General features: G+C 43.9%; 1 protein-coding gene across 3 annotated transcripts in view; it reads right to left on the bottom strand.

Moving 5' to 3' along the window:
• CNKSR3 (CNKSR family member 3) overlaps positions 1-16969 on the bottom strand; it is a 101892-nt gene that overhangs the window by 62629 nt on the left and 22294 nt on the right. The window lies entirely within an intron of this gene.

Genomic DNA, 16969 nt, shown 5'->3' on the forward strand with positions numbered 1-16969 from the left:
AACATAATTAAATGTAGTGTTTAAATAAGTCATCATAACCAGTGCCACTGACATGGATATACTGCCATCAAGTCAAAAATGTGACCCAGATCTGGTTACATTCTGTATCTTTCCCCAGTTCATTATCACTGTATTTAATAACAATCCACTCATTTCCCCAGAAAAACAAAAACAAGAACTATCCATACACACATTCATTACACCCTACAAAATTTTCTGTACGCTGAATACCAAGTTTAGGACAAGAACTTGTTAACAGTTTCAGCCAAGCTCTTCCAACAGTAATCATCTGAAGTAATTGTTGTGATGTAGCCTACTGTTTATTACAGCCTATTAGTGAAATCATCTGGCTGAACGAAAACACATGGCTGGGAAACTGTCCGTAAATAAATCGCTTTTAACATGGTGACAGAACAATCATCAAAAGCAATTTTATGCATGTGTGTTTTAAAGGGGAGGCAAAACAGAAATCTTCTATTAAAAGATATGCCAGAAGTAATATAGATAACAATCTTAATGATATATCTAACAAGACCTTACAGATTGTGCCATGACCAGCAACACCCAGTCAGAACAATTACCAAAATCCTGCTTCAACACTGGTAACAGATCTCTTAAGAAAAGTTGCATTGATTTAACTATGGCCTTGTCTACACAGAAAAATTATACAAGTTTAACTAAAGAAAATTATTTTAGTTAACTCAGTGCAACTTGTGCATTTAGACTAAACCACACAGGAGTTCTCTCCAAACCCACATACCTCCTCAGTTTAATGTGGTATATAGACTGATTTTAACCTCAAAGGACCCTTCCAGTTTACCTTAAATACAAGGCACAGTCAACAAGGCTACAAGTCCCAGTGCACTACTTTCAACATGGCTGAACATCAGCATGAGCTTCTCTACTGGCTTCAGCAACATAATGCATGATCTTGATTAACTACATTTGAGTTTTAGCTTTTTTACTCAATGAACCATTCAGTAACAGAGATCCCTTTTCGTAGATCTCCTCCTATAAAAGGACTGCAACCCTATTCTCCAAGTTGTTTTTATTTTGGAAACTGCCAGGAAGAACTCTGCTCCACAGAGGGCTTGAAAACTCAGTTATCCAGGAAGAAGAGAAGTTTTCCCCAACTGAGTGGGGTCAAAGAGCTACTGGATCCTCCCCTAGCAGCTGGATGCAAAAAACAGAAGCTTATGCACAGGAATAGAGTGGCATGAGCATCACTTCTGAGTTGAAGCTGAGTCTAGACGAGAAAAATAGCTTGCATTTTAAGACGTGTTAGTTAACACATTTTAACTAAGTTTTAAACTGACAATTACCCCTAGTCTACAGAGATGACAGTCTCAATCTGAGAATTTTAAGGAAGTTTATGAAAAAAATAGGGAGGAATTAGGGAGGTTGCTTGGAAATTGACCCCGCCCACTCCTGACTGTAGAGTGACTATCTGAGAGGAGGCAAGCCACAGGCTTGCTCTGAGTGCCCATGTGGACCCTGCTGGTGCACTCTAAGGGTATGTCTACACTACGGAATAAGGTCAAATTTATAGAAGTCGGTTTTTTAGAAATCGGTTTTATATATTCGAGTGTGTGTGTCCCCACAGAAAATGCTCTAAGTGCATTAACTCGGTGGAGTGCTTCCACAGTACTGAGGCTAGAGTCGACTTCCGGAGCGTTGCACTGTGGATAGCTATCCCACAGTTCCTGCAGTCTCCGCTGCCCATTGGAATTCTGGGTTGAGATCCCAATGCCTGATGAGGCTAAAACATTGTTGCGGGTGGTTCTGGGTACATATCGTCAGGCCCCCCTTCCCTCCCTCCGTGAAAGCAAGGGCAGACAATCGTTTCACGCCTTTTTTCCTGAGTTACCTGTGCAGACGCCATACCACGGCAAGCATGGAGCCCGCTCAGGTAACCGTCACCATATGTCTCCCGGGTGCTGGCAGACGCGGTACGGTATTGCTACACAGTAGCAGCAACCCATTGCCTTGTGGCAGCAGACGGTACAGTACGACTGGTAGCCGTCCTCGTCATGTCCGAGGTGCTCCTGGCCACATCGGCTGGGAGCGCCTGGGCAGACATGCGCGCAGGGATTAAATTTGGAGTGACTTGACCAGGTCATTCTCTTTAGTCCTGCAGTCAGTCCTATTGAACTGTCTTATGGTGAGCAGGCAGGCGATACGGATTGCTAGCAATCCTATTGCATCATCTTCTGCCGGGCAGGCAAGAGATGAGGATGGCGAGCAGTCCTACTGCACCATCTTCTGCTGAGCAGCCATGAGATGTGGATGGCATGCAGTCCTTCTGCACCGTCTCCTGCCAGCCAAAGATGTAAAAGATAGATGGAGTGGATCAAAACAAGAAATAGACCAGATTTGTTTTGTATTCATTTGCCTCCTCCCCCGTCTAGGGGACTCATTCCTCTAGGTCACACTGCAGTCACTCACAGAGAAGGTGCAGCGAGGTAAATCTAGCCATGAATCAATCAGAGGCCAGGCTAACCTCCTTGTTCCAATAAGAACAATAACTTAGGTGCACCATTTCTTATTGGAACCCTCCGTGAAGTCCTGCCTGAAATACTCATTGATATAAAGCCACCCCCTTTGTTGATTTTAGCTCCCTGAAGCCAACCCTGTAAGCCATGTCGTCAGTCGCCCCTCCCTCCGTCAGAGCAACAGCAGACAATCATTCCGCGCCTTTTTTCTGTGCGGATGCTATACCAAGGCAAGCATGGAGGCCGCTCAGCTCACTTTAGCAATTAGGAGCACATTAAACACCACACGCATTATCCAGCAGTATATGCGGCACCAGAACCTGGCAAAGCGATACCAGGCGAGGAGGCGACATCAGCGCGGTCACGTGAGTGATCAGGACATGGACACAGATTTCTCTGAAAGCATGGGCCCTGCCAATGCATGCATCATGGTGCTAATGGGGCAGGTTCATGCTGTGGAACGCCGATTCTGGGCTCGGGAAACAAGCACAGACTGGTGGGACCGCATAGTGTTGCGGGTCTGGGACGATTCCCAGTGGCTGCGAAACTTTCGCATGCGTAAGGGCACTTCCATGGAACTTTGTGACTTGCTTTCCCCTGCCCTGAGGTGCACGAATACCAAGATGAGAGCAGCCGTCACAGTTGAGAAGCGAGTGGCGATAGCCCTGTGGAAGCTTGCAACGCCAGACAGCTACCGGTCAGTTGGGAATCAATTTGGAGTGGGCAAATCTACTGTTAGGGCTGCTGTGATGCAAGTAGCCCATGCAATCAAAGATCTGCTGTTATCAAGGGTAGTGACCCTGGGAAATGTGCAGATCATAGTGGATGGCTTTGCTGCAATGGGATTCCCTAACTGTGGTGGGGCCACAGACGGAACCCATATCCCTATCTTGGCACCGGAGCACCAAGCCGCCGAGTACATAAACCGCAAGGGGTACTTTTCGATAGTGCTGCAAGCTCTGGTGGATCACAAGGGACGTTTCACCAACATCAACGTGGGATGGCCGGGAAAGGTACATGATGTTCGCATCTTCAGGAACTCTGGTCTGTTTCAAAAGCTGCAGGAAGGGACTTTATTCCCAGACCAGAAAATAACTGTTGGGGATGTTGAAATGCCTATATGTATCCTTGGGGACCCAGCCTGCCTCTTAATGCCATGGCTCATGAAGCCATACACAGGCAGCCTGGACAGTAGTCAGGAGCTCTTCAACTACAGGCTGAGCAAGTGCAGAATGGTGGTAGAATGTGCATTTGGACTTTAAAGGTGCGCTGGCGCAGTTTACTGACTCGCTTAGACCTCAGCAAAACCAATATTCCCACTGTTATTACTGCTTGCTGTGTGCTCCACAATATCTGTGAGGGTAAGGGGGAGACGGGGAGATGGCGGGGTGGGAGGTTGAGGCAAATCGCCTGGCTGCTGGTTACGCGCAGCCAGACACCAGGGCGGTTAGAAGAGCACAGGAGGGCATGGTACGCATCAGAGAAGCTTTGAAAATCAGTTTCATGACTGGCCAGGCTATGGTGTGAAAGTTCTCTTTGTTTCTCCTTGATGAAACCCCCCCGCCCCTTGGTTCACTCTACTTCCCTGTAAGCTAACCACCCTCCTCTCCTCCCTTCGATCACCGCTTGCAGAGGCAATAAAGTCATTGTTGCTTCACATTCATACATTCTTTATTCATTCATCACACAAATAGGGGGATGACTACCAAGGTAGCCCAGGAGGGGTGGTGGAGGAGGGAAGGAAAATGCCACACAGCACTTTAAAAGTTTACAACTTTAAAATTTATTGAATGCCAGCCTTCTTTTGTTTGGGCAATCCTCTGTGGCAGAATGGCTGGTTGGTCGGTGGCCCCCCTACCACGTTCTTGGGCGTCTGGGTGTGGAGGCTATGGAACTTGGGGAGGAGGGCGGTTGGTTACACAGGGGCTGTAGTGGCAGTCTGTGCTCCAGCTGCCTTTGCTGCAGCTCAACCATACACTGGAGCATACTGGTTTGGTCCTCCAGCAGCCTCAGCATTGAATCCTGCCTCCTCTCATCACGCTGCCGCCACATTTGAGCTTCAGCCCTGTCTTCAGCCCGCCACCTCTCCTCCCGGTCATTTTGTGCTTTCCTGCACTCTGACATTATTTGCCTCCACGCATTTGTCTGTGCTCTGTCAGTGTGGGAGGACAGCATGAGCTCGGAGAACATTTCATCTCGAATGCGTTTTTTTTTTTCTTTCTAAGCTTCACTAGCCTCTGGGAAGGAGAAGATCCTGTGATCATTGAAACACATGCAGCTGGTGGAGAAAAAAAAAAAGGGACAGTGGTATTTAAAAAGACACATTTTATAAAACAGTGGCTACACTCTTTCAGGGTAAACCTTGCTGTTAACATTACATACATAGCACATGTGCTTTCGTTACAAGGTCGCATTTTGCCTCCCCCCACCGCGTGGCTACCCCCTCAACCCTCCCTCCTCCCCGTGGCTAACAGCGGGGAACATTTCTGTTTCGCCACAGGCAAACAGCCCAGCAGGAATGGGCTCCTCTGAGTGTCCCCTGAAGAAAAGCACCCTATTTCAACCAGGTGACCATGAATTATATCTCACTCTCCTGAGGATAACACAGAGAGATAAAGAACGGATGTTGTTTGAACGCCAGCAAACATACACTGCAATGCTTTGTTGTACAATGATTCCCGAGTACGTGTTATTGGCCTGGAGTGGTAAAGTGTCCTACCATGAAGGACGCAATAAGGCTGCCCTCCCCAGAAACCTTTTGCAAAGGCTTTGGGAGTACATCCAGGAGAGCCGCGAATGCCAGGGCAAAGTAATCCTTTCACATGCTTGCTTTTAAACCATGTATAGTATTTTAAAAAGGTACACTCACCGGAGGTCCCTTCTCCGCCTGCTGGGTCTAGGAGGCAGCCTTGGGTGGGTTCGGGGGGTACTGGCTCCAGGTCCAGGGTGAGAAACAGTTCCTGGCTGTCGGGAAAACCGGTTTCTCCGCTTGCTTGCTGTGAGCTATCTTCGTCCCCAAAACCTGCTTCCGTATTGCCTCCATCTCCATTGAAGGAGTCAAACAACACGGCTGGGGTAATGGTGGCTGAACCCCCTAAAATGGCATGCAGCTCATCATAGAAGCAGCATGTTTGGGGCTCTGACCCGGAGCGGCCGTTCGCCTCTCTGGTTTTCTGGTAGGCTTGCCTCAGCTCCTTCAGTTTCACGCGGCACTGCTTCAGGTCCCTGTTATGGCCTCTGTCCTTCATGCCCTGGGAAATTTTGACAAAGGTTTTGGCATTTTGAAAACTGGAACGGAGTTCTGATAGCACGGATTCCTCTCCCCATACAGCGATCAGATCCTGTACCTCCCGTTCGGTCCATACTGGAGCTCTTTTGCGATTCTGGGACTCCATCATGGTCACCTGCAGCTTGCCACGCTGGCCAAACAGGAAATGAGATTCAAAAGTTCACGGTTCTTTTCCTGTCTACCTGGCCAGTGCATCTGAGTTGAGAGTGCTGTCCAGAGCAGTCACAATGGAGCACTCTGGGATAGCTCCCGGAGGCCAATACCGTCGAATTGTGTCCACAGTACCCCAAATTCAAGCCGGCAAGGTGATTTAAGCGCTAATCCACTTGTCAGGGGTGGAGTAGGGAAATCGATTTTAAGAACCCTTTAAGTCAAAATAAAGGGCTTCATCGTGTGGACGGGTGCAGGTTTACATCGATTTAATGCTGCTAAATTCGACCTAAAGTCCTAGTGGATTCCAGGGCTAAGTACCTATAGCGCATTAACATAGTCCAAGTAGGCTGGGCTGGTGAATCCAGGAGCACCTCAACCCATTCATAATTACCACAGCTTGCCTCTTACATCTCCTCACTGCACACAGTCTGCGCATGTGCAACAAGGGCAGTGGGGAAAGAATGCCCCCCCCCCCCCCCCCCCCCGGCTGTGGCGCTGCTTGCTATATTCATCGGACACAAGCAGTAGTGAGCGACACCCATTTTTATACATATAAAAATGTGTGCATGCTTGCAAAATTTGTAGATTTAAGCCTTAACTAGTCATATCATAATTACACGTAAAAATTGGGAGGATGATGTAAAGTTAGGGAGGGCTGGCATTTGAGTGCAGTGTAAAAAGGGTGAGCAGTGTTTAAAAAGTGTTAATTGGTCATAGGCAACCCTAGACTCTTCCCCGTGAAACAGGGGTAATTTCCAATAGTGCAAATGGCAGCTCTGCCTAGCTATACTAGGGCTTTGTACAGGCGCTACTATAGTGGAGGCTGGCCATTGATGGCTGTAACTGGGGATAGCCCCTGGTATACACAAGGCCTTTGTTTCCCTTTTCATACTATTTAGGACTTTGTGGAGAGTGCATAACATGCTTAACCACAAGCGTTCTTCTGTGTATAATATCTAGTAACAATTAGCTGAGGCAGAGAACACCAGTGGGAAAATCATTCATTTCTTTTGCAGGTAGGTGGCAGCAACATGAGGTCAGAACAAGTTGTTGCTTCCAACTTCAGGTTGAGCATTCTGGTCAGTCAACTCACCCAAGACCTTCTAAGCACATATGAGCAGCTCATCCGGCTTCCCTCATCTGAACCAGGGTTTTTGGATCTCCTGGGCTGCTGAAGGTTCCAGGAAATTTACGAGGAATTTTCCTAGGCTATTCAGTGGTGCTGACTACCCCGACATCAGCTTAGAGCTCCATGGACAAATAGTTAGTGCAGTAACATTCACAATTTTCTGAACTCTATAACCAAATTTCAAGTCCATCCCATATATATCCCTATATGTCAGAGTCCATTATACATAGCCCACGTTGTAGAATATGAAGCCTAGCACCTTGTCACCGAGTGAACATTTCCCAGAATTCTAAGCAGTGGATCCACAACAACTGGGGACCATAGCAGCCACCAGTGCCAAGCAAGCAAGATCCAACAACACTGGAAGACATTCCCTCAGCCACCAGCAGTCACTATGTCACAAAGAAATCTGTAAGAAGATGTCACTGCAACTACCAGATACAGAAGTTTTGGCTAAACTAAAACACACAGAATTCAGTTTTCCTCAAATTTTGCCAGCTCACAACCATACTGAATTCAACCTTTTCACACCACTCAGTTTTATCATATGCACAAGGCTCAAAAGAGAACTCTCCCCCCCTCAAGAGTGGTCTTTAAGTATTTCATCATTTCACTTTCAAAAATGAGCTCAAAACACTGTCCCTACTTAGAAAGGTTTCAGAGGGGTAGCCGTGTTAGTCTGTATCAGCAAAAACAACGACGAGTACTTGCAGCACACTAGAGATTAACAGATTTATTTGGGCATAAGCTTTCGTGGGCTAGAACCCACTTCATCAGATGCATGGAGTGAAAAATACAGTAAGCAGGTTTGTTCCTACTTAGAAAATTACTCCCATGGTTATGAAAACCAGAGCATTTTTTTTTAAATGGAAAACAGATTTTTACAAAACAAACAATAGGCTTTGGTTTCCTGTAGTGACTATCACATTGAAGCCTTATCCACAGGAAGAACGGTAGGCCCTGTAATTCAAGTGGTGGAAACTGCACACAGAGCTCAGGCCTTTTTAATCTCTGTGTTACCACCACCATAAGTGCTGTTGACAGAGTAGTGCCTAATTCAAGTCTACACTGTGGACTACACCATTGTCGCCATCACCTGAGGTGAATGCTAAGTCATACAACAGTGTCACATTCTTCAAGATAATATAAAACAATTGGTTAGATATCAGATGCATGTTATGCACTATATACAATCATGCAGCCTCACACCTTAGATTCCCAAGTTACTGGGAGAATAGGTCAGTCAGGACACTGAAGTGGCATTCAGCCTGCCTTTAGCTTGCACTAAAGAGAGATGGATCATCATTTTTATGCCTCATCATCAGAGAGAAGTTCTTCAAAAGAGCCCATCTCTCTCCTTGCTCCAGGTGCTCTGATTTTACACTGAAAAGGCAAAAAGACCAAGTGACATTTTAAACAAAACCTGCTAGGAGAGGCAATGAAAACACATTTAGCACCACCCTGCCCTATTTTAATTCTCCTAGCTCATCTTATTGTGAAAGTAAAGCTCTTGAGTAAATCACTATGGGCTTGGCTACACTTGCAAGTTACAGTGCAATAAAGGAGCCCCGGGCGCATTAGCTCACTACCCGTCCACACTGGCAAGGCACGGAGAGCACTCTGACTCCATGGCTACAGCGCTGCTGGTACTCCACCTCAGGGAGTGGGATAACGTTTGCTGCGGCCCTGCTGGAGTGCCGCGGCGCCAGTGTGAACGAGGTGTTGCATTACTGCCCTCTGATCTCCGGAAACATCCCATAATCCCCTTAAGTCAAGTGGCCACTCTTGTCATTGTTTTGGAATTGCTGCAAGAATGTGGATATGCCCTTTGAAAGCTCCATTTCTGACAACTGGCATGCTTATCTGCTCCAAGACAAAGCAAGTCATTAGTGTGGAATGCTGTGAGAGAGAGGGGCGGGAGTCTCCTGATGTCTGAACTTACAACACAGCATGGTGACATGCTCTCAGCCCCCCAAAAACCCACTCCCTCTCTCCCCACATACACACACACTCCCTGCCACACTCCACCCATCCCCCGCATTTGAAAACCAAGTTGCAGCCACTTGCATGCTGGGATAGCTGCCCACAATGCACCGCTCCCAATGCCGCTGCAAGTGCCACAGATGTGGCCACACCAGTGCGCTTGTAGCTGTCAGTGTGGACAGACTGCAGCGCTTTCCCTACTGCGCTCTACAAAGGCTGGTTTAACTCAAAGCACTCTATATCTGCAAGTGTAGCCATGCCCTACAAATACAGCCACAGACTGAAACACTAGGAGCAGGAGAGGGGTGAATCTTCCTATACAGCTTAATGGTATGTTCTCATCAAAACACACAGTTGTAACAATGTAAGTTTTAATACTACCTTTTAAAACAACCTTGTAACACCTAGTTTGAGTCATCACCATACTATTAATGCAAGGGAAGGCTTGCCACAGTTTTCAATCAATGCATGCATATTATCTCTCTCACACATACACACACACAGAGTTGGTGTCTAGTCAGTTCCTTTGTCTCTCTGTACAGTCACTCTGTTTTTCATCTGCTGAAGAGACCTTTATGCAAACAGGATTTTTTTAATCTTTACTTTAAAGGGGTACTTTTTTAGAAACTGGAATTTTTTGTATAGTGATTTTAACATTTTAATTGGCAGAGTCTCTAAGATTTTGTGCAAACACAGAATTCTCAATTACACACATGTTCGAGGGGATACAGTATCCTATAAATGGTTGCTAGGACAATCCCGGGGGTGGAGGGCACGGCAGGCATTGTGTATTTTTGTGGTATACAATACCAAGTACAATGGGGCCCTGATCCTGACTGTAGCCACTTGCCACTACTGCAACCGCAACATTAAGTACAAATAATAATAGTTGTTCTGCTTATTCTAATATTGCAGCAGTCACCAAAAGATCATCTATTAACTTAACAGAGACAAGGTGGGTGAGGTAGTATCTTTTATTGGACCAACTTCTGTGGGTGGAAGAGAAGCTTTCTATTAACTTAATCACTGCAGCAACAGGCAGCGTTTTCGTTGCTTTTCTCAAATTTAACTGTTCTCCTCAGTCTGCTTGACTTGTAATTTAATACAGAACCATCTTTTAAGGACCAATTATTGCTGGAAGCCCCTCCAGCTATTTAACTTTGAGGACATGGATAACTACCAATCAGAATATGGCTTAAGCACACAGAAGTTTTTACATAGTCATGTTTACACATCTGTTAATAACATTAACAGAATTCTACATTTTCATATCTTAGCGCTATAATGTTAGAGAAAGAGTGAGGAGGAGGGGCAGCACTGCACTGCACAGAAGTAGTTCATCCCAAAGGTAAGAACGAGACAGAGCTAGCATAGGCCAATCAGCACCGAAAACAAGCAAGGGGTCTGGTACTTGGCCTAGTTTTCTATCCAATCCTCCATCCTCTACCTATTTCTAGAGTCACTTGAAAGAAAAAACTTGTTTGTCTTTCGGTTTCTTATAAAATTGTTCTTCTAGTTGTTTAATGATTAGGGGTTTTTAGTGTCATTCATAATTTTCTATTTGATTTAGCCTTCTATTGGTGCTCAGAGGTCCTACATTGTCCATTAAGAGGTATTCCAAAATACTGAGTTGCATGTGCAGTCCTAAGCAGAAGTGTGACTTGAGGGGAGCAGTACCCCAGCACAATGTAAGAACTACTGCAGGTTGTATAACAACGTTCTTTTATATAAAAAAAGATGCACAATTCCATAAGAAATCCAATGCAGAGTGATCCTGGATCAAAAATAGCAAGACACAGGGAGAATGGAAGGTAGACAGGTGGGAAAAGGAGAACTATGTTGCATGTTTACTATTCTAAAACACTCATAGCTTTGTTAGTTCTCTTTTTTGTAACAAGCCTAGCTGCCTTTAACTCTCCCTAACAAAACAGTATTGTACCTCTAACACATTTTCTAGGTTGAAAACCATGTTGCTAGAATGATATATTAAGCTCTCTCCTTCCCCCAATCTTTTATAGGAGTAATATTCACATCTATCACAGAGTGGTTTTATCAGTGCTACTAACTCAAAACAAGTAAAAGGCTATAAAAAAATCCCTAGCAAAATTAGAGTGTTGGTTTTGGGGGGTTTTAACCTTGCAAACTACACATCACTTTTTAAAAGGTTGCATCTGTTCTGGATAAGGTCTGTATAAAACTAAAAGGCATGGAAACTTATGGTGACTGATGTATCCGCTAATCAAAAGATATTAAGTTGGATCCAGAAAATGTTGTGAGCTTTGTGAATTCAAACAATATGGAAAGATTTAATTTTGACAACAAACTCACAGACTGGACGGTTTCCTCATTACCCATTTGTCTAAGCTAAGCATTGGAGGGCCTTATATTTTCAATCTACCCAAAAAGATGAAGAACCCAACATAACTAAAATCTAAGATTTATTTTTGGATGGTCACCTGTACGTAGGTGTGATCTATTAAAATTTCCAGCCTATGTTCACATTTTCAGTGTTCCAAATCATGCAAAATTGCTCATCATGCCAAATGGCGAGCATGTACCAATATAAACTCAAAGAAGTACTTTAGTGCAAGCATACATGTTATTTTAGGAGAGGAGAATTTAAAACCAAATAGAACTTCAAGGTTAGAGGACTAAAGTCACTTTGACATTTAACAGGTTTCAAGACTCTGTTACCTCATATTTAGCACATGAATTACAAGATTATTGATTTTTATGTAATGATTTCTAGACACTGATCACTGAACAGCTTTGTTCTCCCATGCACTTACATGCCCTATAGTGGCCTTCTTTATATCAAGCTAATCTTTACCTTTATTTGTGAGAGGTCAGGATTTCTAGGGATTTTTAGTGGCAGTTTTAAAAAGACAGGAATATTTTTGCGAGATGCCAAACCGACAGCTCTGGAAAATGAAGCCTCTACCCACAGAACAGCAACAAAGCAGCAGTAACATATGCATCCCCAAGCTAGAGAGAGTGCCACTAGGAGCATCATTCAGTCGCCACTCCCACTTGGCCTCTCTTGGCTTCCTTCTGGCAGCTTCAGTAAGGGTATCGGTTGCGATGCTGGTTTCTGCAAAGTGGATCCCATTCATTAGAAAGGTGACATAGTACTAACTGGTTTAATAGTTGTCATCATAACAGCTACACATAATGAATTTGGCCACTCCCGACTGGGGGATGATGAAAAACTCAGTCCATACCAGGAGTTCCCAAACCAGGTTCACTCCATGAACCACTGCTGCTCCACAGAGCACTTGCTGGCCACGTGGCATTCATCCTCCCTTGTTCTTTCTACACTGTCTGGGTTCTTCACTGCGAAGAGCTTTGAAAACAACCAGGATACAGCCAAGCTGGCTCCTAACTATGTAAGAGCAAAGAAGAGAGGGAACAGGAACTACTGTTTCAATGACAGGAATGCCAGTAGACAAGGAAATAAGATAACTGGGCAGTTTATTCAACAGAACAGGGGGAAAAGATGAAAGCTAGATATCTAGACGGAAGCATGGGGAAGAGGGTGAGGATAAGGACAAAAGGAAAGCACGTGAGAAAAAAAGAGGATTAGTAGACAGATGTATGCAGGAACAAAGTGAAACGACATTAAGAGGAAAAGTATGCTGTGTAAGACTTTCAAAAATCATATTGCATTGAAGTTTGATAAAATGCATTACTTCCCTCATCTTATTTTTCCTCATTAGCAATTGATTTGATTGCCAGACATAGCATGATCAGGAATGGAAAAAGAAGCTGCCCACAAGACAAAATGAAAATTTGTATATCATATTGCCAGATCACTCTATCCATGTACAATCCTTTTAACTCACTATTTTCTCCCTCAATGGAAATCCTACCTCTCCCACATCAAACAAGCATGAAATTTTCCCCCCATCCCAGAATTTTATAATTCTAAGTTTAATGGCATTAGAATCAACCAGTACTTGTGAGTATGCAGGAATTAAATCTCTCCAATTACCATTTTTCCTCTCAACTTCTATCCTGCACCTTCTTTGCATGTGTGAATTTAGTGCTTGTAAAAGACACTGGACTGACAGCCCAAGCAAACCAAAGTCTTCCATTTACTCACATACAGTGATGGCAGTGCACGCTTCACTATACTCTAACCCGAAGGGACTGATTCTAGGATGGAGAAGATAGGTCAGCTTCCAACCCATTCAAATCCTTCACTGCTTACTCCTGGGGGAATTCTGTATCAAAAAATTAAAAATTCTGTGCACAGTATTTTAAAATCCTGAATATTTTATTTGACAAAACAACACAATATAATCACTCTGGTTTCAAGTATTTCGGTAATTTATTTAAACTACAATACAATGGATGGAGAAAGGGAGTGGGGATCAAACCCCTGGCCTAACGGTAATGTAGCTAGGTTTGACCCTTTATTTCTAGTTATTAGTCAACAAATATATGCAGCCCTATGCTCAGTGTTACAATATAGGCAACTGAAGAGCAAATGAGGGCTGGGGGATCAAACTCACAATTTATACTGGCTACTAACCATCTCCAGAAAGGTCAGTAGCAAACAGTTCAGAGAGTACATTTTAAGGGGAAATTTTTTCAGTCCAAAAATCTAGACCAGTTCTAAATCACTAAAGCACTATAAACATTTATAAGCCCATATTTTCTTTTACACCTGTTTTATACTCCTTGGGGAATTCACAAAGATAATGGGAATAATTCACTAAGCAGGCAGGCTGCTACATTCTGCTCTACCTGAGGGGACAGAGCCTGCCCCCCACCTAACTCCTCAGAAACACCCTGAAGCCCTGCCCCTTCACACCAAGCATGCTGCCATAGCAAGCGAGAGGGACAGAGTGTCTGTCTCTCACACACACAACTGCCCAGCCCTCCCCACCCCAGCGGTGATTTACAGCTCTACCAGCTACTCCAGGTGCTCAAACCAACATGCCTGCACTGCCAGGGAGGGGCGCATGACCGCTCTTGTAGCTTTCCTTTGCTTCTCTGTCAAAAGTCATTTTTCTGTGGGGAAGCAAAAAAATCTGCAGGGGACATGAATTTTGCGCACCAACAGTGATTCCCCCAGGAGTAACCACTTTGCTGAGATGCCCAACAAGTGAGCAATTAATGCCAACTATGGCAATGGCTTTTGTGATATGAATGCCCGGTCACGGACAAATGGACTGAAACCAACCAACCAATTCCACTTAGGTCAGTCAGAAAGACGTCTGTGACAGCTTCTAGTCATAGATTATGCATCCTATTTACACAACCTCTAGCCATCTAGTTGTCCTTTCTTACCACTGCTAATAGGAGAACTTTTACTCAAGACAGAGTCATTAATTTCCTTTAAGAAAGAAAGAAAAAAAAAAGATGAAGTGTGTAATTCAGTCGCTTACATTGTCAGTACTCTTTGGTATAAAAAATATGGGTTATTGAAACAAACAAAAGTTCCCTTTGAAGCACGCTTCTGAGGGATTTACCTTCATGGCTGGTCAACTAATACTTTAATATTTTAGGCTCCAGCTACACAAGGCCCAGAGAAATTAGGTCAACACCTTTCTTCCAGAAAGAGACATGTTTATTGATACACATTGGCAAACGTAGCTAGGGACCTTGATGACCTTTAAAAAAATAAATAAATAAATAGTAAGTTTATACAGGTCAAGCCCAAATTTATTTTGTTTTAAAACTGTGTTAGTATACTGTGCGTTACTTGTTTGTATTTCTCATACATCAGGTTTGTGTGCTCGGTAACTTAATGTAGTTACTGCGGTGCAGCAAACCCTGCTCTAAGGCCTTCACCTAAAACATGCAATTAAGAGCTCACTCTGTTCAAAAGAGTATGGATTTTTGTGGTTTAAGGAGTAGTTCATTAGTCACAACAGCTCCTTTTCCGAACTCCAGTAATTAAGGCTCTGATGTCCTGTTCCCACAGTGGAAGCAGGAGGCAGTTTTGCAACATTTACTCTTGGTTCCCAAGAAGAAATGGGGCAATCTCCTCTCATGCTACCATGTGGAACTGATCTAGTTGATGCAACAAGGTCTATTACTTTGTGTATGCACAGATGAATAAAGTACATATGTGGGAATCCGCCACAGCTATTGTTACATCCATGAGCTAGTCAAAGAATAATATGCAGTAAGCCAAAAGCCGCTAAAGTTCACAGATAACCAGCCTTTGAGACAGTAATCTAGGAGATTACTACAAAACGTCATGAAACATTTATGAATAGCAAGCCTAGAATCTAGTTGTCACCAGATGTTTTGTTTATGCCACTCCTATAAGGATAACTAGCTATCAATAGTTGCTAATCACTTAAATATGGTGGAGCAAGACTTATGAAAACAAAATTAAAATACTGTTTGAACTCCCAAATTAAAAACAAATTGTGGATACATTCCTTACGACAAAGGGACAAAGGTTTTCACTTACTAAGACCAGCATTCTGACTCCAGTGGAGGGTTATTATTTGCATTACCGTAATGTCTAGGAATCCCAGTCATGGACCAAGCCCATTGTGCAAGGTGCTGTACAGACACAGAACAAGAAGATGGTACCTGCTGTCCCAAAGAGGTTACTATCTAAGGCGCTTGGAGCCTGTCCACACTAGCGCTTTAAAGCGCCCAAAATTGCTGCGCTCAGTGGGGTGATATTTCACACCCCTGAGCCAGAAAGTTAGAGCGCTATAAAATATAAGCATAGACAAGACCAAAGCAGAAGACATGAGACAACAGGTGGAGATAGACTGAGGAGTACAAGGAAACAAAGGCAACATTGGTCAGCAACAAAGGCAGTGGTCTCAACACACCAGCAGCCTAACCATTATCAAGTTATTTGTAGGCATCACAACAGGAGAGTTTTAAGGAGATTTTTGGAGAACGAGTTAGTTTTGCAGCTATTTATGAGGCACTTCTCCTAAGTATGAGGGGCAGCACACGGCAGAAAGCACCAAGGACTTCTTAAATTTTTTTTTTTTTTTTTACACACGCGAGCAACAGTGGCTGGCATCATTGGCTGATCAGACAAAGGAGTCAACATCTCAATAATGAAAGATAGATAAGGAGGGAGGGAATAGGCTGTAAAGGGCCTTGAAAAGTGGAGAAGTAGCTCCTGTTTGATGTGATAGAGAAGGGGAGCCAGGGATGCACGAAAGGGGTGACATGGTCAAAGCGATGGGCTAGGAAAATGATCTTTGCAGCAAAGCACGTTTTTCCTGTACAGGTGATATCACAAACCCTATCCTAATTAACACAGGAAACCAGTCTTCAGTCATCCCACTACTACAGACTCTCTCGTTTTGCAAAACCTGGTTAAAACATGGTTCACAGTTTTCAGTTTAGTCTTGTGGCACATATTGAACCAAACTGTGTTCCCAGATCATGCTAGAAACTTAAATCTCAGCAGGGAAGTAAGAGGAACTGAAGTGTTTGAGTATCAGAGGGGTAGCCGTGTTAGTCTGGATCTGTAAAAGTGACAAAGAGTCCTGTGGCACCTTATAGACTAACAGACATATTGGAGCATAAGCTTTTGTGGGTGAAGTGTTTGAGTATTTTGCTTTGAAGTGTATTTGCAGTTTTAAGTCTACAGAGACACAATATGATTATGGATATTGAAGTGTACTTTTATTTTAAGCATTTTAGCTTATTTTTAAAAACTATACTTAAAAAGAAATAATGTCAAAGGGAAGCCATGAGTCTCTGTACTGTGGAGTTTTGATAATTACCATCCCTCTGTAGAATCCAGGTCTGCACTCCAAAGCTATTTCTTCACAAACTTCCCTTTGGGACAGATTATGTAGATGCTCAATGCATGGAATAGCTATAGAACTGGACCTTTACAAATCATAAATAAATTATAGCCACAAGCAACTCCTTCCTTAGGGGCCCTGTGAAGCAGAGCCCCCACTCTGCCCTCAACACCAAACA

The sequence above is a fragment of the Caretta caretta genome, chromosome 3 (genome assembly GCF_965140235.1).
Source record: "Caretta caretta isolate rCarCar2 chromosome 3, rCarCar1.hap1, whole genome shotgun sequence".
Taxonomy (NCBI): Eukaryota; Metazoa; Chordata; order Testudines; family Cheloniidae; genus Caretta; species Caretta caretta.